General features: G+C 44.0%; 1 long non-coding RNA gene across 4 annotated transcripts in view; it reads right to left on the bottom strand.

The window, feature by feature from the left end:
- Nucleotides 1-2994: 2994 nt before the first annotated feature.
- Nucleotides 2995-23462, bottom strand: part of LOC142486550 (uncharacterized) — a 60517-nt gene continuing 40049 nt past the window's right edge. For 3 of the 4 annotated variants that reach the window (XR_012799021.1, XR_012799022.1, XR_012799020.1), the window contains 5 exons: nucleotides 11606-11723; nucleotides 10551-10617; nucleotides 8874-8984; nucleotides 5454-5563; nucleotides 2995-4082 (listed from right to left, as the gene is read on the bottom strand). This is a non-coding gene — a long non-coding RNA (uncharacterized LOC142486550). Of the gene's footprint in view, nucleotides 4083-5453; nucleotides 5564-8873; nucleotides 8985-10550; nucleotides 10618-11605; nucleotides 11724-15364; nucleotides 15477-16918; nucleotides 17009-23462 lie in introns of those variants that run through there. The other variant, XR_012799023.1, reaches the window with a different exon arrangement.

The raw sequence follows: 23462 nt of genomic DNA on the forward strand, positions 1-23462 counted from the left end.
TTTGTCCCACAGTACAGCGCCGTGGCCAAACCCCTGACTGATCTGACTAAGAAGCAACTGCCTGTGCTTATTACCTGGTCTCCTGCCTGTGAAACTGCTTTCCAGGCACTGAAAGCTGCGCTTGCTGAGGCCCCCATCCTGGCTGCCCCAGATTATACCAAGCATTTTCTTATTCAGACTGATGCCTCAGACTTTGGTGTGGGGGCTGTGTTGAGCCAGGTGGGGGACGACGGCAAAGAGCACCCTGTGGTGTATCTCAGTCGCAAACTGCTCCCCAGGGAGGTGGCATATGCCACCATTGAAAAGGAGTGCTTGGCCATTGTGTGGGCACTCAAAAAGCTCCAGCCCTATGTCTATGGGAGGGCTTTCACGGTCATTACCGACCACAATCCCCTGAGCTGGCTACAGAGGGTATCAGGGGAAAATGCCAAACTGCTGAGATGGAGCTTGGCTTTGCAAGAATTTGAATTCACCATTCAGCACAAAAAGGGTAGTGAAAACAGCAATGCTGATGGACTTTCACGCCAGGACTATCCCTCTGAGACTGAATTCATTAATGGTGCCAGCAGTGCCCCACTCCCCGTCAGGGCCAGTGGGCCACAGGACACGCATTAAGAAGGGGAGGTGTAGAGGGAGAGAGGGGGTGGCCCGGTATTAAAGGGGTTGCACCCCATTTGGCCACCCCTGACCGCACCAGGGAGACAAGGGGTTAACTGGGCTGAGGTCCAGAAATGTGATGTAACCCTTGTTATGACATGTAAATGTATTTTCCCCTGTTCCATTGTAATGTCTGGTTACTCAGTGTTTGCATCACACACACACTAGAATCCATCCGGGAGCACAAGGGTTAATAATTCTTTAATGATTATAGCTCTTTGTGTAAGTTTCCCGCCTTTTCGGGCACCATTTTGCAGGTCCCCATTGGCCGCCATTAGGGCTCAATGCATTTCAATAGGAATTTGTGCTGTTTTCGTCCTGTTTCCTGTAGTGACCAGCAGGTGGCGTCCGAGAGGGAGAGCGGCGGTTTCCCATTGAAAGTCAATGGGCTCATTGACTTCAATGGAGATGCCTCGAGGTAACCTAGTTGGCTGCCGTCCAGACCGCAAACCGCAAAGCGGATACAATGTCCTTCAAAAGAGCTAAAATCACTGGGTCAAGTTCAACGTCAATTAGCGGGGAAATAAACTGTTTTAGGGCACCTAGGGATAAAATTCTTTTTGCCCCTAGTTCCTAAGCGTCCCCCCACTCGACCACCACCGGGTCCCCGAATCCTGGACCCCCGATAAGGGTCGAACCAGATAGAGCGGGTCGCGCCATAGGCTTTGCCGGCGGCGGCAGAAACGGCTCAGAAAAATGACTAAGTGAGAAATGCTGAATTTTAGGAATCCATATCTCCGGTTCCGGAGGGTTCAGCGGATCAGGGTTTGGGGTATCTGTAGCCACTGCTCCGGCATCGCTGCAGAACCATCCTTGACCCGCTTGGACCAACCCGACGGAGTATGGACCCCCTTGAAGTTCGGGACTTTTCCCATAAACTTCAATGGCAGAAAACCCCCATTGACTTCAATGGCGGCGATTTACCATTGAAAGTCTATGGCGGAGCTGCCCGTTGTTTTCAATGGGGATTTAGTGAAAAGCTGAGATTTCTTTTTCAATGGAGATTTTTGTATTAAAATGATTTAATGTGCATTGGTGTAACTCCGGTTTCTTAGGTCGTAGCAAGTCGCTTTTTGGACCATATGGTGTCCCAGTTCTGGCAATGCGAACTGGGAAGTTTGGACCTGCTAAACCTAACGGAACCGGATATTTTAATACGTTTATGTTTTATGCTTAATAGTGTATCTTAAGGTATGGACAAAGACCCAGAAGAGATTCTTTTGGGCCATAAGGTAGCAGATGGCCCTGGGGACGCCGCTATGTCTAGGATTTAAGTGCTGTTCAAAGAGTTTTATCACCCTCACTGTTTATCCGAAGCCCAAACCAGGGCAGGTCTTAAGTGTTCCAGTTAACACCTTTCAACAAAGGTTTTCCTGCCAGAACTCCAAATGGTAGACTGTCTGGCATTCCTGACGTAAATGTGGGGCTTCAGAAATGAGACCCCCAGAGTTCTACTGCGCATGTGCCAACTAGCAGGGGGGCATGGGTCAGAATGCTTTCCCACGTTAGTGAGTGGCTGGAGGTAATTGTAAACCAATCCCCTGTGCTTAAGGTTAAGAATAGAAGGAGAATGGTTTATAAACTGCTGTCCACCCATATATCCTTTGTCTTCGTTTGCTGATATGGTTACCTGATATCACCTGAATGATTTCCTCACTGCTGAAAGAAATGCTACATCATACTTCTCATTCCCCAACCCTTAAGTAAGTGTACTTCTTGTTCGTTACTGTATTATCTGTTGTGTTCACCTATATTCTAAGGAATAAATACAATTTATTATATCTTAAGCCTCGTTCAGTTCAAACCCAATTATTTTTGTGTAATATTAATAAGCCTGTGGAAGCTATCGTCACAAGGAGGTATTATAGTGTGTATTGTGGGGAGAATTAGTGTGTGTGTTGTTTGGGAGTGATATTCGGGAGGATTGTGTGTGCAGAAGGAAGAATGAGTGAGGGGGGAGTAAGGGAGCAGGATTGAATGAGAGGGGGTCATTGAGTGATAGCGGGGAGGAGAGGGAAGAGTGAGGAGAGTGGGTGTAGGAGGGAGCAGTGCAAGAGACCGTCGGGGGCAGAATACATGGTGAGAAGGGAGGCTGCCTAGAAGCATAAAAATCTACTTCACCGCTGTTCTGTACTCTCTTCAATACTCTGTGTTACAGATCTCTCTGGCAAGAAATGGGGTCCAATGGCAAAGACTGCTCTAAATAAGATAGTATAAATGAACACAGAGAGAAATTCCAAAGAGTAACCCAAGAAAATACAAGTGAAATCTAATCGTAAGGTAATTAGTCCCATTAAGTGAAATACATAAAGGAAAAGTCCATAAAAAAGCACAAAGGAAAAAAATAGGAGTACTTTATTGTGATGTTACATTTCAGAGAATATAAAATTATAGGAAAACAATTCCACTTTGTTCAGAAAACCAGAAAGTCTTGGTCCCAGGTGGATTGAATTTTTATTGCAAATAAGTTCCTTAATACACAAGTAAAGAATATAGTTACTTATTCTATTCTCTACTGTAAGACGTGCCACATTGCCCAATATTTGGGTACAGTGCCCAGATTGTGACCATGCACTACAGAGGTGAGATTCCCCCAACTCCAATTTGCTACACACTCCAAGAGAGATTATTGTGATCAGAGGTGGAATGAGAGGGGTGAGAAGGGTCGCTGCCCAGGGAGTAGCCTGACAGGGGGTACAGAAATCTCTTTTGGTGCATATATTGCGGAGCTGCATTGATTGACTTGTCAATCAGCTCTGCTGCCTATCCCATTGACATCATGATCCGGCACTGTGATCAGCTGCAGCGCTGACCCAGGTGTGTTAGTGCAGCACTTTACAGGGAGGGAACAGAGGTTGTGGATGACAGATGCTGGGGATAGGCCATGAGTACGGGCCAGAGTAAGGTGGAGACTTTCTGTACTCTGCATACAGGACACTGCATGCATGACAGTGTCTGTGTGTGTGTGTGTGTGTGTGTGTGTGTATTCCAAGTGTCAGTGTGCATAAGTAAGTGTGCTCTGTAAGTATGCCTGTGTGGCAGGTATAGGGGGGTGGTTCAGCTGGAGGAACTTATCCAGGCACAAAAGCACATAGATGCCCCAGATTATACCACCCCAAATGCTGATAATATCCTGCTGCACTTTACAGAAGATGATGCAGATGTCAGTGGGTGGTGGGTTCATTAAATCCATCCATCATATCATAGCCACACTGTGCATATGATGTACTGAATCAATCACAGGAAGACATCTCCATGGTAGGGGTAGAAGTTAACAGAATATGTCCAGCACTGTGGTGTGTAGCCCATAAATAATAATTGTGCACATTACAGAACATACTTGCAACTGCAAGATCATTTTGCTGCTTGTAGTGTTTGCTCTTGTCCTGTGCAGTGTTGTCGTAGATCCGTCTCTTCAGTGTTCACTGCAATAAAAGTAAGACATTGCATTAATATTACAGAAGTTTGGGAGCTGAAATCCCACTATGCTGCAGACATTTTCCCTTTGCATAAGATTCTTGTGATTATATCTCAATGATGATCAATAACAACTACATCATAACACAGCCGCTCAATACAAAATATGTATTTGCTATCAATGGTCATGGAGGCCAAACGTCACACAATGTACAGATATACTGCTGCGGCCGAGTTTATTCGAGCATTTGCCCGTTCTTGGCCGCAGCAGTAACCTGGCGCGCGCCGGAGGGTGCCGGGCGCACGCCGAAGCAGCGGAGGAGCGCCCTCCGATCGGGGCTTTCTCCCTTCCGCTGCCGGGTCCGTCGGGTCCCCCGGAACCCCCTGCCGCTGTCCCCCACATCGCGGGACACCAGTGCTCCCTCGGGGAGCCCTGGACGCGCGTGCAGGGGGCGCAGGCACCCGATGACGCGTGACCGTGCATCGGTGATGCGCGGCACGCTGAGGGAGTGCGGCTAGCACGCCGGGGCATCCCCCGGCTTGCGGTGCTAGCCGTGCTTCAATAAAACGTGTCGGTAGTGTAGCAAGGATTATTTCTTCCTCTGGTGCATTATGATGGGATGTGTTGTAAGATTCTGCATTATTAGCATCACTGAATCTTTTGGAAACTGAGTAATATTCTATGTTTTAATGCAATATTATGGATGATCAGCCGGTAAAATAAAGCTTACTGTATCTGTAGCCATGCTCTACCCATGATGTGCTGAATCAATGACTGCAGAGTGATTCAGAGTGGTAAACATGACTGGAACTCATCTCTGAATAGAGGACAGAACAGCAGTGCAGAGTAGGAGGTGAATGTATCTCAAATGGAAGACTTAGTAGCTGTGTGGGGAGTAGACAGTACAGACTGATCAAATAAATAGTTAAAGGAGTATCTTCAACATTACTTGGCTTTGTTATCAACATTGAAGTTTCTCTTGTTTTTTCTGTTCTTTAAATCACTACTACTGATGCCATGTGTAACCTGTACTGAGAGATATACTCTACTGGCCTAGATGAAACCATATGATGCAAACAGGATTCATCCCACTCCAGATTCATATGATTGCACCACTTCAACCTTTAATAAAACACATAGAACTACAGCAGTGCGCTACTGCACATGTTCTTGTTATGAATGGTAGTAGATGTGGTCCTTGGGTCAATACTTCATACAGCAGCCACACTCTACTCATGATGTATTGAATCAACAAAAACCTGCATGGTACAGATCACAGGAAGGGTAGAGTAGAGGGGAATATGTCCAATGCGAAACCCTTAGCAGCTGGATTGTGTGGAGTCAACAAAACGACAAATACTAAATGAGAAATATACACATTGCTTATCTGTCTCTGTGTAGTCATTTTCCTCCTCTTCAACTGTCTTTCAAAATTTCTCTTCTGACAGAAAAGAAACACATGGCTTCAATATTCACTGTTCTTCCCTCCTGAAATAAAAGTTAAGCATTGCATGGTTATGATCATACATACAATGAACCTTGCGCCAAACCATGTGATCCAAAGTAAATCCACCTCCCTCCCATAGCTGTGTTCCTTCTAGAGCTTCTACCACACAAGTCATTAATGTTCGTGACACTGTACTGCAGTCACAGTCTGCACACAAAGTACTGAATCAATTACATCACACTGAAAAGGCAGTCTACATGATGCAATAGTTAACCATAATAACTCTGTCATGCAAATGACAGGAAAACCTATATGTATATCATTAGGGGAGAGGGGAAAAATAATTAAAAAATAAGTGCGACAAATAAAAACAGATTATAGGAAAGTAAATCCTTGCCCTGGGAACTTTACAATCTAATAGAAATGTTAGAAGACTTAAAGAGAGGCAGCAGTTGGGGGAAGAAGTGCAGTAGATGACAATGCTTGTCCTTAATGGTGGGTACAATTAGTAGAAAGCACATCTTGGGAACAATAGTTGTTAGCAGTGACTGTGGGTGTGGGACAGTAGCCACGAGTCAAAGTTTTTGAAATGCTTGATTTAAGTCGTGAATTTTAAGATTGGTCTTACATGTGGGTGGAAGAGGTTATGTTGGCATATACTGAGTGTGAGGAAGTTTCACATGTACGGTGCAGTGATGGAAAATGGTTTCAGGCAAGTGAGAGAACAGTAGAGGTGAAAGAAGTTTACAGGAGACAGTTATGGTTATAGTGCAAGAGACAAGCAAGGGCATAACGAGAGATCAAAGATGATATGCAAGAAGGAGCAGATTAATGGAGAGCCTTAACAAAAAGGTAAGGAGGAGAACTTTGTAGGTGATACAAAAACTTGATGGGATGCCAGGACAGGGATTTAAGGAGATGAGCAGAGACTGTTGTGGAAGAAAGTGAGATAATTCAAGCAGCAGAGTTTTGCATAGGAGAAAGTTGTGAAGCATGGAGGCCTGTTAGTAGTATGTTAAAATAACCTATAGGATAACAGTATACATTGGAGTTTTAGCAGTAGGTTGAGAGGGGAAAGGGAAGATCTTGGCAATATTACAGAGAAAGAGGCAACACATTTTACCCATAGCCGTGCATGTGAATGGAGATGGAATTGAAGAGCCAAATGTTACTCCTATGCAACATGTTTGATGACAAGATAGATGGTAGTACTGTTTACTGTGATGGAGAAAGGGGATAATATGAGCCCAGTTTTAGACATTAAGTTTAAGGCAGTGGAGTGCCATCCATGAGCATATAGCCAGGAGACAACCCAAGAGTAGGGACTGGATTGCAGGAGTGAGAACAGGGGTGGATAGATTTGTGTGTGTATCATCCGCATAGAGATTATATCTAAGGCCAAAAGCATTGATGAAGTCACCAAATGATAGTATGTAGAGAGAAAGAGAGATCTCAGAACAGAGCCCTGATGTATACCCACAGACAGATCAATAGAAGACGAAGACATGTTAGCAACAGAGATGGAGAATGTGTGACAGGAAAGTTATGATGAAAACCAGGATAGAACTTTGTTACTGATACCAAGAGAGAGTTTAGAATATGAAGGAGGAGAGTGATTGAGAGCATCAAACGCAGCCGATAGATCAAGTAGGATTAGTAGGGAAAAACCTTGGGAATTAGCTTTAAGCACAGTCTGTAGAACGTGCTGTACGAAAGGCAGGTTGTAAAGGATCCAGGAGGGCATGTGATTTAAGAATGTTGACACTAGCAATTAGAAGGCAAACAGCATGAGGGATACAGAGCGGTAGTTAGTAAGGCACATAGGGTGTAGTTTGTTTCTGACAAAAGGGTGACCGCTACAGGCTTAAAGTAAGAGGGCAAAAATCCAGAGAATAGGGAGAAATTGAAGATGTGGGTGAGAGTGGGGACTAAGAGATGCAGTAAGGTGTGAGGGGATACGATCTAGAGGGCATGTGGTAGAGGGAGAATAGAAGATGATTAGCTTCCAGCTCTGTAAGAGAAGAAAAGGAGTCAAGTGCAGAAGGAGATTTGGGTAGAAGGAGAGAAGGGGGAAGGGACAGAAGGAATCTCCTTTTGGGTGGCATCCACCTTGCCTCTGAAGTAGTCAAATGCTTGAGGAGAAGTGAAGGAAGGATGGCAAGTGGGAGGAGAAGGTCAGTGGAGGGAGTCAAATACAGAGAAAAAAACAGCGTAAATTAAATTTGAGTGTTGATGAGTGTGGAAAAAAGTAGTGTATTTAGCCCTAGAGAGCAGCTTTATACAGGACAGGAGACATTTTTACTGTAGAAAAATCAAACAAAGTGTGAGATTTCCTCCGTAGGTATTAAGAACAGCGAGTGGAAGTGTGATGAGTGTGTTTGGGAATTTAGCCAAAGGTGTGGGTTAGAGGGATGAGTGTGTCAGAGCCTATAGGGGGCATATAGATAGGAGGATAGCATTGTAAGAGTTAATAAGATTGTTAGTTTAAGCAGAAAGAGAGAGAGAGAAGAGAGAAGAGAGGTTAGAGTAGATGTCAGAGGAGAGTTTAATTAAGCAGAGGCAAATCAGTGGGACAGGTAAGATGCGGTGAGGGGAATGACTGATTGTGACTGATGAGAGCAGAAGAGGTTATGTACAACTAGAGCCTTGTTAGTAAGAGTGGACATTCCAGAGGGCACAGGAGAAGGGAAGAGAAAAGTAAGGAAAGGAATGTGGATTACATTAGATAGGTTAACACTCTTAGTAGGGAGGCCTGATGTGTATATGAGCCGGTCCAAGATTATAAGAGATATCCCCCAACATCAGCGAGCATAGAAGGAGACACAGAGATAGGTGTAGAGAGAGACAGAGATAGGGATATGTAGAGAGAGAAGGGCGTCAAGAGAATGAGACAGATAGGCGTAGAGAGAGGAGACATAGAGAGAGGGGGCTTTGAGAGGGGGCGTAGAGAATGAGGGAAGGTGGAAGAGAATAGGATGTGCAGGAGAGCATTTCATTGAGCAGTGCAGAAATAGCTGCAATAGAGGTCTGTACAAATGGTGCTTTGTGTAGACACATGCAAAGGTAGGGGAAGGAAAGTGTATAGAACATGTGGATAAAAGCAGGAGTGTGGAAGTTAGAGAAATTAGAAAAGTTTTACAGAGCAGTGAGGAAACAGTAAACAGAAAGAACAAGAGAGAGGTTACATTGGGATGACGTGCTGTGGTAGAGAGAAATGCTAGGAGAGAGCCTCCAGATATTAGAGGACATGAATTGAGAGAGCAAATGTATAAATCAAAACCGGAGGGGGAGGTATAGCACGAAAGCTTGCACAGCAGTTGATGAAGATTATAGTCTTAAAGTTGCGTGTACCTGTCAGGGCACTCAAGAAGGTCAATGCTCACAAGTGCAGAGTTCATGAAGAAATGCTGAATCCAGTTCCCCTCCAATTTAATTTTAATATAACTTTTTCATTCTTCATTACTGCAAAAAGCAAACAAAACAAAACCACATTGCATTACTATTTTCAAAATGGATTGAATGACATATTCAACAGTAACTGTGTGATGCCAATATTGCCTTCTCACTCGTAGGCCAGTACGGTCAGGTACCCAGTACTGATAAAACAATAAGTGCCCGTACTAAGTACCAATATGAATTATAAGGAAATGTAAAATCTCCAGGTCTCTCTCCATCTCTGCAACAGATATATGGATAAGCCCATATTAAGGCATCACGTGACCGGAGCCGTCACTGACTGGGTATACGCAAAGATGCAGGGAGATGCAAAGAAAGGGAGGGAGAGAGACAGGGAGAAGATGGGAAACGGAGGGAGGCACGGATGGCAGGCCTCTCTCTTTCACTGGTGCATGCAAGGAGCTGGTCCCAACATCCACAAAGTGTGTGTGTATTATTGGTTGTGTTTTATGGCGGTAGGAGGATAGTGTGTATATTGTGTGTGTGTGGGAGTATTATATTGTGTGTAGGGTATTATAGTGTGTATATTATGTTGAGGTGCAGAGGAGAGTGTTAGATTGGGTATCTTGTGTTAGGGGGTATTGTGTATATTGTGTTTAAGACTATAATATTATTGGGGAGATTATTATTGAGGAGGTATTAAAGTGTGTATTGTGGGGAGTATTAGTGTATGTATTATTTGTGGGTGACAGATGCTGTGGGTAGGCCAAGAGTACGGGCCAGACTAAGGTGGAGACTTTCTGTACTCTGCATACAGGACTCTACATGCACTGCAGAGGTGAAATTCCCCCAACTCCAATTTGCTACACTCTCCAAGAGAGAATATTGTGATCAGAGGTGGAAGATGAGCAGGGTCACTGCCCAGGGAGTAGCCTGTCAGGGGGCATGGAAATCTCTTTTGGTGCGTATGTTGCCACGTGGCATTGATTGACCGGTCAATTAGCACTGCTTCCTATCACAGTGACATGATCCGGTGCTGTGATCGGTTGCAGCGCTGACCAAGGTGTGTTAGTGCAGCAATTTACAGGGAGGGAACAGAGGTTGTAGGTGACAGATGCTGGGGGTAGGCCAAGAGTACGGGCCAGAGCAAGGTGGAGATATTCTGTACTCTGCATGCCCATCCTGCATGCCCAGGACTCTGCATGCATGCCAGTGGCTGTGGGGTGTGTGTGTGTAGGTATGCCAAGTGTCAGTGTGCATAAGTAAGTGTGCTGTGTGTGTAAGTAAGTTTGCCTGTGTGGCAGGAGGTGTAGGGGGGTGGGGGGCGGGGGGCGGTTCAGCTGGAGGACTTTACCCAGCACAAAAGCACATAGATGCCTCTGATTATATCACCCCAAATGCTGATAATATCCTGCTGTAGATGCACTTTACAGAAGATGATACAGATGTCATCAGTGTTTGGTGGGTTCATTAAATCAATCCATCATATAATAGCCACACTGTGCATATGATGTACTGAATCAGTAACACCAATCACAGGAAGACATCTCCATGGTAGGGGTAGTGTTGAAGTTAACAAAATATGTCCAGCACTGTGGTGTGGAGCCCATACATAATAATTGTGCACATTACCAGAACAACATATTGTCAACTGCATGATCATTTTGCTGTTGTAGTAGATCCGTCTCTTCGGTGTTCACTGCAATAAAAGTAAGACATTGCATTAATATTACAGAAGTTTGGGGGCTGAAATCCCACTATGCTAATGACAGTTTCCCTTTGCATAAGATTCTTGTGATTATATCTCAATGATGATCAATAACAACTACATCATAACACAGCTGCTCTATACAGAATATGTATTTGCCATCAATGGTCATGGAGGCAATATGTCACACAATGTACATATATAGCAAGGATTATTTCTTCCTCTGGTGTATTATGATGGGAGGGTGAGATTCTGCATTATCAGCATCAGTAAATCTGTAGGAAACTGAGTGATATTCTATTTTTTGATGCAATATTAGGGTAAAATAAAGCTTGCTGTATCTATAGCCATGCTCTACCCATGATGTGCTGAATCAATGACTGCAGAGCGATTTAGAGTGGTAAACATGACTTGAACTCATCTCTGAATAGAGGGTAGCACAGTAGTGCAGAGTAGAAGGTGAATGTATCTCAAATGGAAACCCTTAGCAGCTGTGTGGGGAGTAGACAGTACAGACTGACCAAGTAAATAGTAAAAAGTAGTAACTTCAACATTACTTGGTTTTGTTCTCCACTCCTGTTTTTCTGTTCTTTAAATCACTAATACTGATGCCATATGTAACCTGTACTGAGAGTTATATACTCTACTGGCCTAGATCAAATTAAATGATGCAAACAGGATCCCTCCCACTCAAGATTCATATGATTGCACCACCTCAACCTTTCATAGCAATAACATAGAACTGCAGCAGTGCGCTACTGCACATGTTCTTGTTATGAATGGTAGTAGATGTGGTCCTTGGGTCAGTACTTCATACTGTAGCCACACTCTATTCATGATGTATTGAATCAACAAAAATCTGCATGGTACAGATCACAGGAAGGGGTGGAGTAGAGGTGAATATGTCCAATGCGAAACCCTTAGCAGCCGGATTTTTTGGAGTCAATAAAACGACAAATACTAAATGAGAAATATACACATTGCTTATCTGTCTCTGTGTAGTCATTTTCCTCCTCTTCAACTGTCCTTCAATTTTCTATTTTGCAAGAAAATGAACACATGGCTTCAATATTCACTTCTGTTCTGCAGTCTTTCCTCTTGAAATAAAAAAGTTAAGCATTGCATTATTATTATTATAATTATTATTGACGATACATACAATGAACCTTGCTCCAAACCATGTGATACAAAGCAAATCCACCTCCCTCCCACAGCTGTGCTCCTTCTAGAGCTTCTACCACACAAGTTATTCATGTCAGTGAAACTGTACTGCAGTCCCGGTCTGCACACAATCTACTGAATCAATGACATCACACTGTGTCACACAATGTCATGCTAACGACAGGAAACAATCTTTGTATATATCTTTGTATATATAATAATAATAATAATAATAATAATAATAATAATAAAAAAAATAAGACAGGACAGACACTCCTACATTGCAATCAATAGAAAATAACTGGGACAGGCACTTCAAGGATGCATACGGTCCCGGATAAACTGTAGCTACCTATACACGTGTGCCTTGTCTCTAGACTCTGCATATATCTCTATTTATATACCACCCATTGTGTACTCAGCGCTTTACAAGAGAGACCAAAAAGTACAGGAAATTATTATACAATAAGTTCAACAAACAAAAACAGACAATAGGAAAGTAAATCCCTGTCCTGGGTAGTTTACAATCTAAGAGAAATGTAAGGAGACTTACAGAGAGACAACAGGTGGGGGAACAAGTGCAGTAGATGACAATGCTTGTCCTTAATGGTGGGTACTTGTAGTATAAAGCACTTCTTGGGAACAATAGTTAGTGACTGAATGAGTGACAGTAGCAACGAGTAAAAGCTATTGAAATGCTTCATTTAAGTTGTGAATTTTAAGGTTGATCTTAAATGTGGGTGGAAGAGGGTATGTTGGCATATACTGAGTGTGTGTGAGTTTCACAGGTAAATTGATGGGAAAGGGTTTCAGGCAAGAGAGCGAGTGCGCAGTAGAGGTGTAAGAAGTATAATGGAGACAGTTATTAGTAGAGCTTAGGAGACGAGGAAGGGCATAACGAGACCAAAGATGATATGTAGGAAGGAGCAGATGAATAGAGAATAGTGTTGGACTGGGTCCTCAACTATAAAAAAATGGGTAACGGGTACCCGGCCAAAATGAAAGGTTCTACCCGGTCGGGTACACGGTTTGGCACTTACCTTCCGGGTGGCAGTGACATCTAGGATCAGCAGCAGTCCTGTGACGGTGGCAGCATCTGTGGTGTCTTCAGCCGGCGGGGGAGCTGCAGGCTCACAGACACAGCTTACCTGCTTCGGTGCTGTGGAAGTGATTCCTGCAGCTCCCCCCGCCAGGTGAAGACACCTCTGATGCTGCCAACATCAGAGGACTGCTGCTGCTGATCCTAGATGTCTTAGGAAAGGTAAGTATAAAAGATTATTTCCAGCTGCCCTGACATTACCCGACGCCGGGTATTACCCGGCCAAGTCCACTTCTCAGTGGCCGGTTTCGAGTAATGTCCGGGTAGCTGGAAATGTGTCGGGTAACGCCGGGTACTCGGTACACCACTAATAGAGAACCTTAACAAAAAGGTAAGGAGGAGAACTTTGTAGGTGATCTGAAACTTGATGGGAAGCAAGGAGAGGGATTTAAGGAGGAGGAGGAGATGAGCAGATACTGTTGTGGGAGAAAGGGAAATTATTCAAGCAGCAGAGTTTTGGATAGATTGCAAATGAGAAAGTTGTGAAGCAGGGAGCCCTGTTAGCAGTATGTTAACCCATACGATAAGGGCATGCATTGGCGTTTTAGCAGTAGATTGACAGAGAAAAGGGCAAATCTTGGAAATATTACAGAGAAAGAATCGACAAACTTTAGCCAGTGTCGTGAATGAAGATGGAAAGGGAAGAGTCAAATGTTACTCCTAGGCAATGTGCTTTCATGACAGGATGATGGTAGTACTGTTTACTGCGATGGAGAAAGGTGATATTAGGCCAGATTTAGGGGGAAATATGAGGAGCTCAGTTTTAGACATTAGGTTTAAGGCAGAAGAGTGTCATCCATGGAGGATATAGCCAGGAGGCCACCCGAAACTAGGAACTAAATTGCAGGAGTGACGGTAGGGTGGATAGGTGTGTGTATCATCTGCATAGAGATGATATCAAGGGCCAAAATAGTTGATAAGGTCAACTAGTGATAGTATGTAGTGAGAGAGGTCCCAGAACAGAGTCCTGAGGTATACCAACAGACAAAACAACAGGAGACAAAGACACGTTAGCAACAGAGATGGAGAATGTGTGATGGAGAAGTATGATGAAAACCAGGATATAAGTTTGCTGCGGATACGAAGAAAGAGTTTAGAATATGAATGAGAAGAGTGATTGACAGTATCAAAAGCAGAAGAGAGATCAAGCAGGATTAGTAAGTAAAATGGACCTTGGGAATTTTCTTTATGTACATAATTGGTTACATTGGGAAAGGCAGATTGTGAAGGGCCCAGAGGAGCATGTGATTTAAGAATGTTGATCAAACGGGAGATCACAAGACGTTCTAGCAATTAGGAGGCAAATGGTAGGACGGATACAGGGCGATAGTTAGAAATTCACACAAGGTCAAGGTTATTTTTGAGAATAGGGGTGACCACTGCATGCTTAAAAGGAAGAGTTGAAAGAGCCAAAGGATATGGAGGAATTGAAGATGTGGGTGAGAGTGAGAGTGAGAATATAGGATTGAGAGGGCATGTGGTAGAGGGAGAAGAGAAGATCAGGTTCCAGCTTTGTGACAGGAGAAAAGGAGTCAAGAGTGCAATGAGATCTAGATAGAAAAAGAGAGAGGGGGAAGGGAGAGAACGAATCTACTTGTGGATGGCATCCACCTTGCCTCAAGTGAGCAAAGGCTTGAGGAGAAATAAAGGATGGATGTTAAGTGGGAGGAGAAAGTCAGTGGTGGGACTCAAATACATAGAAGACAGTGTGAATTAAATTGGAGTGTTGATGAGTGAGGAAAAAGTAGTGTTTGACCTTAAAAAAAGGAGCAGAGTTTTACAGAACAGGACAAAGGTTTAGTGTAGAAAATCAGACTGTGAGATTTCCTCCATAGGTGTTAAGAGCAGCAGTGTGATGTGATGAAGTGTGATGAGAGCGTGCTTGTGAATTTAACCAATGCATGGGTTAGGCTGCGTCTATAGTAAGCACGCAACAGAAGGCAAAGTTAGCGCATGCCTGTCGCTCCAGCAATCCCTGCACTGAGGTCCGAGGCGACGGGGAGGCCCTGCATCGCTCGCACGCACTGTGGACGACCAAGCGTGTGCCCATGATAATCACGGCCTTAGAGGGATGAGTGTGTCAGAGCCTAGAAGGGGCATATAGATGATGGAGGAGGAGGGAGGAGGAGATGATAGCATTGTAAGAGTTAACAAGATAGTTAGTTTAAGCAGAAAGTGAGGAGAGGTTAGAGATAAGGGTAGATGTCAGAGGAGAGAGTTCAATTAAGCTGAGGTATCGAGTAGGACAGGGGTGAGGGGAATGAGAAGTGGTGGATGATGAGAGCAGAAGAGGTCATGTACAAATAGACCATGTTAGTCGTAGAGCAGACATTCCAGAGGGCACGTGAGAAGGGAAGAGTAAAGTGAGACAAGGAATGTGGATTACATTAGATGGGTTAATACGCTTAGCAGGGAGGTGGAGAGAGAGGCAAGAGGCAGAGGGTGGTGTAGGGGTAGAGGAAGAGATGTTGCATGTACCTTGTCAGAACATTAAAGAACGTCAATTCACACTGGTGCAGAGTTGATGATGAAATGCTGAATCCAGTTCACGTCCAATTCAATTTTAACAGAACTTTTTCATTCTTCATTACTGCAAAAAAAAAAGTAAAAAACAATGCATTACTATTTTCAAAATGGATTGAATTCCCCCACCAATGACTATGTGTTACCAATATATCCCTCTCAGTCCCACTGCAGCACATACTGTACCAGTGTGAAAGTAAGAAGGTACACAGTACCGGTAAAACAATACGTGCCGGTACTATGCACCATATGAATTATAAGGGGATGTAAATCTCCCAGTCTCTCTCCATATCCGCAACAGAGCGGGCTCCGGTCAGTGGCATGGATGCCCATATATGGGTATGCTCATATTTGGGCATCCCATGTCACTGACCGGAGCCGGCTCTGAGTATAGGGATATATGCGGAGACGCAGAGGTGCAAGGAAATGGGAGGAGGCACGGTGAGAAACAGGGAGAGACCACAGGAAGATAGAGGGCAACAACTTCCACAAGGTACTTGTATGGGTATAATTGTTTGTATTTTGTGCAGAGGGGGTAATTTCAGATAAAATACAATTCTCCACCCTCTACGAAACAATTCCACTTTGTTCAGTAAGCCAGAAAGTCTTGGTCCCATGTGGACTGAATTTAATGCAAATAAGGTCCTTAATACACAAGTAAAGAATAAAGTTACTTATTCTCTACTGTAAGAAGTGCCACATTGCCCACTATTTGGGTCCTGTGCCCAGATTGTGACCATGCATGGCAGAGGTGAGATTCCCCCAACTCCAATTTGCTACACTCTCCAAGAGAGATAATTGTGATCAGAGGTGGAACTAGGGGAGGGTGTGAGCAGGGTCACTGCCCAGGGAGTAACCTGACTGGGGGCACGGAAATCTCATTTAGTGCATATGTTGCGGCACTGCATTGATTGACCGGTCAATCTGCACTGCTGCCTGTCACAGTGACATCCTGATCGGGCACTGTGATCAGCTATAGCACTGACCCAGGTGAGATAGTTCAGCACTTTACAAGGAGGGAACAGATGTTGTGGGTGACAGATGCTGGAGGTAGGCCAAGACTGTTGGCCAGAGTAACGTGGAGACTTACTGCACTCTGCATGCCCATCCTCTCCCTGACATCAGGGGAAGGAAGTGGCCCTGGGGTGTGTGTAGGTATGCCAGATGTCAGTGTATGCATAAGTAAGTATGCCTGTGTAGTGGGAGGTGTAGGGGCGTTAAGCTGGAGGACTTAAAACAGGCACAAAAGCACATAGATACCTCTGATTATACCGCACCAAATGCTGATAATATCATGCTGTAGCTGCACTTTACAGAAGATGATGCAGATGTCATCATTGGTTGGTGGGTTCATTAAATCAATCCATCATATCATAACCACACTGTGCATATGATGTACTGAATCAGTAACACCAGGAAGACATCTCCATGTTAGGAGTAGAGTTGAAGTTAACAGAATATGTCCAGCACTGTGGTGTGTAGCCCATAAATAATAATTGTGCACATTACCAGAACAACATACTGTCAACTGCAAGATCATTTTGCTGCTTGTAGCGTATGCTCATCCTGTACAGTGTTGTAGTAGATCCGTCTCTTCAGTGTTCACTGCAACAAAAGTAAGACATTGCATTAATATTACAGACGTTTGGGGGCTGAAATCTCACTTCGCTGCGGACAATTTCCCTTTGCATAAGATTCTTGTGATTATGTCAATGATGATCAATAACTGCATCATAACACAGCCGCTCTATACAGAAGATGTACTTGCTCTCAATGGTCATGGAGGTAATACGTCACACAATGTACAGATATAGCAAGGATTATTTCTCCCACTGGTGCATTATGGCATTATGATGGGAAATGTTGTGAGATTCTGCATTATCAGCATCACTGAATCTTTTGGAAATTAAGTGATATTCTATGTTTTAATGCAATATTATGGATGATCAGCCGGTAAAATAATAATAGCTTGCTGTATCTGTAGCCATGCTCTACCCATGATGTGCTGAACCAATGACTGCAGAGAGATTCAGAGTGGTAAACATGACTGGAACGCATCTCTGAATAATGGGCAGCAAAGCAGTGCAGAATAGGAGGTGAAAGTATTTAAAATGGAAGATCCTTAGCAGCTGTGTGGGGAGTAGACAGTACAGACTGACCAAGTAAATGGTAAAAGGAGTAACTTCAACATTACTTGGCTTTGTTCTCCACATTGAAGCTTTCCTCCTCTTTACATCACTAATACTGATGCCATGTGTAACCTGTACTGAGAGTTATATAATCTACTGGCCTAGATGAAACCATGTGATGCAAACAGGATCCATCCCACTCCAGATTCATAGAATTGAACCACCTCAACCTTTCATAACAATCACATAGAACTGCAGCTGTGCGCTACTGCACATGTTCTTGTTATGAATGGTAGTAGATGTGGTCCTTGGGTCTTTACTTCATACTGTAGCCACACTCTACTCATGATGTATTGAATCAACGAAAACTTGCATGGTTCAGATCACAGGAAGGGGTAGAGTAGAGATGAAAATATTCAATGTGAAACCCGTAGCAGCCGGATTGTGTGGAGTCAATAAAACGACAAATACTAAATGGTAAATGAGAAATATACACATTGCTTATCTGTCTCTGTGTAGTAATTTTCCTTCTCTTCAACTGTCCTTCAAATTTTCTCTTTTGCAAGAAAAGGAACACATGGCTTCAATATTCACTTCTGTTCTGCAGTCATCCCTCCTGAAATAAAAGTTAAGCATTGCATTGTTATTATGATAATACATACAATAAACCTTGCTCCAAACCATTTGATGCAAAGCAAATCCACCTCCCACCCACAGCTGTGCTCCTTCTAGAGCATGCATGTCAAACTCCAGTCCTCGAGGGTCCCAAACAGGCCAGGTTTTCAGTAGGGATATCCTGAAAACCTGGCCTGTTTGCTGCCCTCGAGGACTGGAGTTTGACATCCTTGTTCTTGAGCTTCTACCACGCAAGTCATCCATGTGAGTGACACTGTACTGCAGTCCTGGTCTGCACACAATCTACTGAATCAATGACATCACACTGTGTCACACTATGTCATGCTAACGACAGGAAACAATCTTTGTATATATCTTTGTATATATAATAATAATAATAATAATAATAATAAAAAAAATAAGACAGGACAGACACTCCTACATTGCAATCAATAGAAAATAACTGGGACAGGCACTTCAAGGATGCATACGGTCCCGGATAAACTGTAGCTACCTATACACGTGTGCCTTGTCTCTAGACTCTGCATATATCTCTATTTATATACCACCCATTGTGTACTCAGCGCTTTACAAGAGAGACCAAAAAGTACAGGAAATTATTATACAATAAGTTCAACAAACAAAAACAGACAATAGGAAAGTAAATCCCTGTCCTGGGTAGTTTACAATCTAAGAGAAATGTAAGGAGACTTACAGAGAGACAACAGGTGGGGGAACAAGTGCAGTAGATGACAATGCTTGTCCTTAATGGTGGGTACTTGTAGTATAAAGCACTTCTTGGGAACAATAGTTAGTGACTGAATGAGTGACAGTAGCAACGAGTAAAAGCTATTGAAATGCTTCATTTAAGTTGTGAATTTTAAGGTTGATCTTAAATGTGGGTGGAAGAGGGTATGTTGGCATATACTGAGTGTGTGTGAGTTTCACAGGTAAATTGATGGGAAAGGGTTTCAGGCAAGAGAGCGAGTGCGCAGTAGAGGTGTAAGAAGTATAATGGAGACAGTTATTAGTAGAGCTTAGGAGACGAGGAAGGGCATAACGAGACCAAAGATGATATGTAGGAAGGAGCAGATGAATAGAGAATAGTGTTGGACTGGGTCCTCAACTATAAAAAAATGGGTAACGGGTACCCGGCCAAAATGAAAGGTTCTACCCGGTCGGGTACACGGTTTGGCACTTACCTTCCGGGTGGCGGTGACATCTAGGATCAGCAGCAGTCCTGTGACGGTGGCAGCATCTGTGGTGTCTTCAGCCGGCGGGGGAGCTGCAGGCTCACAGACACAGCTTACCTGCTTCGGTGCTGTGGAAGTGATTCCTGCAGCTCCCCCCGCCAGGTGAAGACACCTCTGATGCTGCCAACATCAGAGGACTGCTGCTGCTGATCCTAGATGTCTTAGGAAAGGTAAGTATAAAAGATTATTTCCAGCTGCCCTGACATTACCCGACGCCGGGTATTACCCGGCCAAGTCCGCTTCTCAGTGGCCGGTTTCGAGTAATGTCCGGGTAGCTGGAAATGTGTCGGGTAACGCCGGGTACTCGGTACACCACTAATAGAGAACCTTAACAAAAAGGTAAGGAGGAGAACTTTGTAGGTGATCTGAAACTTGATGGGAAGCAAGGAGAGGGATTTAAGGAGGAGGAGGAGATGAGCAGATACTGTTGTGGGAGAAAGGGAAATTATTCAAGCAGCAGAGTTTTGGATAGATTGCAAATGAGAAAGTTGTGAAGCAGGGAGCCCTGTTAGCAGTATGTTAACCCATACGATAAGGGCATGCATTGGCGTTTTAGCAGTAGATTGACAGAGAAAAGGGCAAATCTTGGAAATATTACAGAGAAGAATCGACAAACTTTAGCCAGTGTCGTGAATGAAGATGGAAAGGGAAGAGTCAAATGTTACTCCTAGGCAATGTGCTTTCATGACAGGATGATGGTAGTACTGTTTACTGCGATGGAGAAAGGTGATATTAGGCCAGATTTAGGGGGAAATATGAGGAGCTCAGTTTTAGACATTAGGTTTAAGGCAGAAGAGTGTCATCCATGGAGGATATAGCCAGGAGGCCACCCGAAACTAGGAACTAAATTGCAGGAGTGACGGTAGGGTGGATAGGTGTGTGTATCATCTGCATAGAGATGATATCAAGGGCCAAAATAGTTGATAAGGTCAACTAGTGATAGTATGTAGTGAGAGAGGTCCCAGAACAGAGTCCTGAGGTATACCAACAGACAAAACAACAGGAGACAAAGACACGTTAGCAACAGAGATGGAGAATGTGTGATGGAGAAGTATGATGAAAACCAGGATATAAGTTTGCTGCGGATACGAAGAAAGAGTTTAGAATATGAATGAGAAGAGTGATTGACAGTATCAAAAGCAGAAGAGAGATCAAGCAGGATTAGTAAGTAAAATGGACCTTGGGAATTTTCTTTATGTACATAATTGGTTACATTGGGAAAGGCAGATTGTGAAGGGCCCAGAGGAGCATGTGATTTAAGAATGTTGATCAAACGGGAGATCACAAGACGTTCTAGCAATTAGGAGGCAAATGGTAGGACGGATACAGGGCGATAGTTAGAAATTCACACAAGGTCAAGGTTATTTTTGAGAATAGGGGTGACCACTGCATGCTTAAAAGGAAGAGTTGAAAGAGCCAAAGGATATGGAGGAATTGAAGATGTGGGTGAGAGTGAGAATATAGGATTGAGAGGGCATGTGGTAGAGGGAGAAGAGAAGATCAGGTTCCAGCTTTGTGACAGGAGAAAAGGAGTCAAGAGTGCAATGAGATCTAGATAGAAAAAGAGAGAGGGGGAAGGGAGAGAACGAATCTACTTGTGGATGGCATCCACCTTGCCTCAAGTGAGCAAAGGCTTGAGGAGAAATAAAGGATGGATGTTAAGTGGGAGGAGAAAGTCAGTGGTGGGACTCAAATACATAGAAGACAGTGTGAATGAAATTGGAGTGTTGATGAGTGAGGAAAAAGTAGTGTTTGACCTTAAAAAAAGGAGCAGAGTTTTACAGAACAGGACAAAGGTTTAGTGTAGAAAATCAGACTGTGAGATTTCCTCCATAGGTGTTAAGAGCAGCAGTGTGATGTGATGAAGTGTGATGAGAGCGTGCTTGTGAATTAAACCAATGCATGGGTTAGGCTGCGTCTATAGTAAGCACGCAACAGAAGGCAAAGTTAGCGCATGCCTGTCGCTCCAGCAATCCCCGCACTGAGGTCCGAGGCGACGGGGAAGCCCTGCATCGCTCGCACGCACTGTGGACGACCAAGCGTGTGCCCATGATAATCACGGCCTTAGAGGGATGAGTGTGTCAGAGCCTAGAAGGGGCATATAGATGATGGAGGAGGAGGGAGGAGGAGATGATAGCATTGTAAGAGTTAACAAGATAGTTAGTTTAAGCAGAAAGTGAGGAGAGGTTAGAGATAAGGGTAGATGTCAGAGGAGAGAGTTCAATTAAGCTGAGGTATCGAGTAGGACAGGGGTGAGGGGAATGAGAAGTGGTGGATGATGAGAGCAGAAGAGGTCATGTACAAATAGACCATGTTAGTCGTAGAGCAGACATTCCAGAGGGCACGTGAGAAGGGAAGAGTAAAGTGAGACAAGGAATGTGGATTACATTAGATGGGTTAATACGCTTAGCAGGGAGGTGGAGAGAGAGGCAAGAGGCAGAGGGTGGTGTAGGGGTAGAGGAAGAGATGTTGCATGTACCTTGTCAGAACATTAAAGAACGTCAATTCACACTGGTGCAGAGTTGATGATGAAATGCTGAATCCAGTTCACGTCCAATTCAATTTTAACAGAACTTTTTCATTCTTCATTACTGCAAAAAAAAAAGTAAAAAACAATGCATTACTATTTTCAAAATGGATTGAATTCCCCCACCAATGACTATGTGTTACCAATATATCCCTCTCAGTCCCACTGCAGCACATACTGTACCAGTGTGAAAGTAAGAAGGTACACAGTACCGGTAAAACAATACGTGCCGGTACTATGCACCATATGAATTATAAGGGGATGTAAATCTCCCAGTCTCTCTCCATATCCGCAACAGAGCGGGCTCCGGTCAGTGGCATGGATGCCCATATATGGGTATGCTCATATTTGGGCATCCCATGTCACTGACCGGAGCCGGCTCTGAGTATAGGGATATATGCGGAGACGCAGAGGTGCAAGGAAATGGGAGGAGGCACGGTGAGAAACAGGGAGAGACCACAGGAAGATAGAGGGCAACAACTTCCACAAGGTACTTGTATGGGTATAATTGTTTGTATTTTGTGCAGAGGGGGTAATTTCAGATAAAATACAATTCTCCACCCTCTACGAAACAATTCCACTTTGTTCAGTAAGCCAGAAAGTCTTGGTCCCATGTGGACTGAATTTAATGCAAATAAGGTCCTTAATACACAAGTAAAGAATAAAGTTACTTATTCTCTACTGTAAGAAGTGCCACATTGCCCACTATTTGGGTCCTGTGCCCAGATTGTGACCATGCATGGCAGAGGTGAGATTCCCCCAACTCCAATTTGCTACACTCTCCAAGAGAGATAATTGTGATCAGAGGTGGAACTAGGGGAGGGTGTGAGCAGGGTCACTGCCCAGGGAGTAACCTGACTGGGGGCACGGAAATCTCATTTAGTGCATATGTTGCGGCACTGCATTGATTGACCGGTCAATCTGCACTGCTGCCTGTCACAGTGACATCCTGATCGGGCACTGTGATCAGCTATAGCACTGACCCAGGTGAGATAGTTCAGCACTTTACAAGGAGGGAACAGATGTTGTGGGTGACAGATGCTGGAGGTAGGCCAAGACTGTTGGCCAGAGTAACGTGGAGACTTACTGCACTCTGCATGCCCATCCTCTCCCTGACATCAGGGGAAGGAAGTGGCCCTGGGGTGTGTGTAGGTATGCCAGATGTCAGTGTATGCATAAGTAAGTATGCCTGTGTAGTGGGAGGTGTAGGGGCGTTAAGCTGGAGGACTTAAAACAGGCACAAAAGCACATAGATACCTCTGATTATACCGCACCAAATGCTGATAATATCATGCTGTAGCTGCACTTTACAGAAGATGATGCAGATGTCATCATTGGTTGGTGGGTTCATTAAATCAATCCATCATATCATAACCACACTGTGCATATGATGTACTGAATCAGTAACACCAGGAAGACATCTCCATGTTAGGAGTAGAGTTGAAGTTAACAGAATATGTCCAGCACTGTGGTGTGTAGCCCATAAATAATAATTGTGCACATTACCAGAACAACATACTGTCAACTGC

The sequence above is a fragment of the Ascaphus truei genome, unplaced genomic scaffold (genome assembly GCF_040206685.1).
Source record: "Ascaphus truei isolate aAscTru1 unplaced genomic scaffold, aAscTru1.hap1 HAP1_SCAFFOLD_945, whole genome shotgun sequence".
NCBI classification, from domain to species: Eukaryota; Metazoa; Chordata; class Amphibia; order Anura; family Ascaphidae; genus Ascaphus; species Ascaphus truei.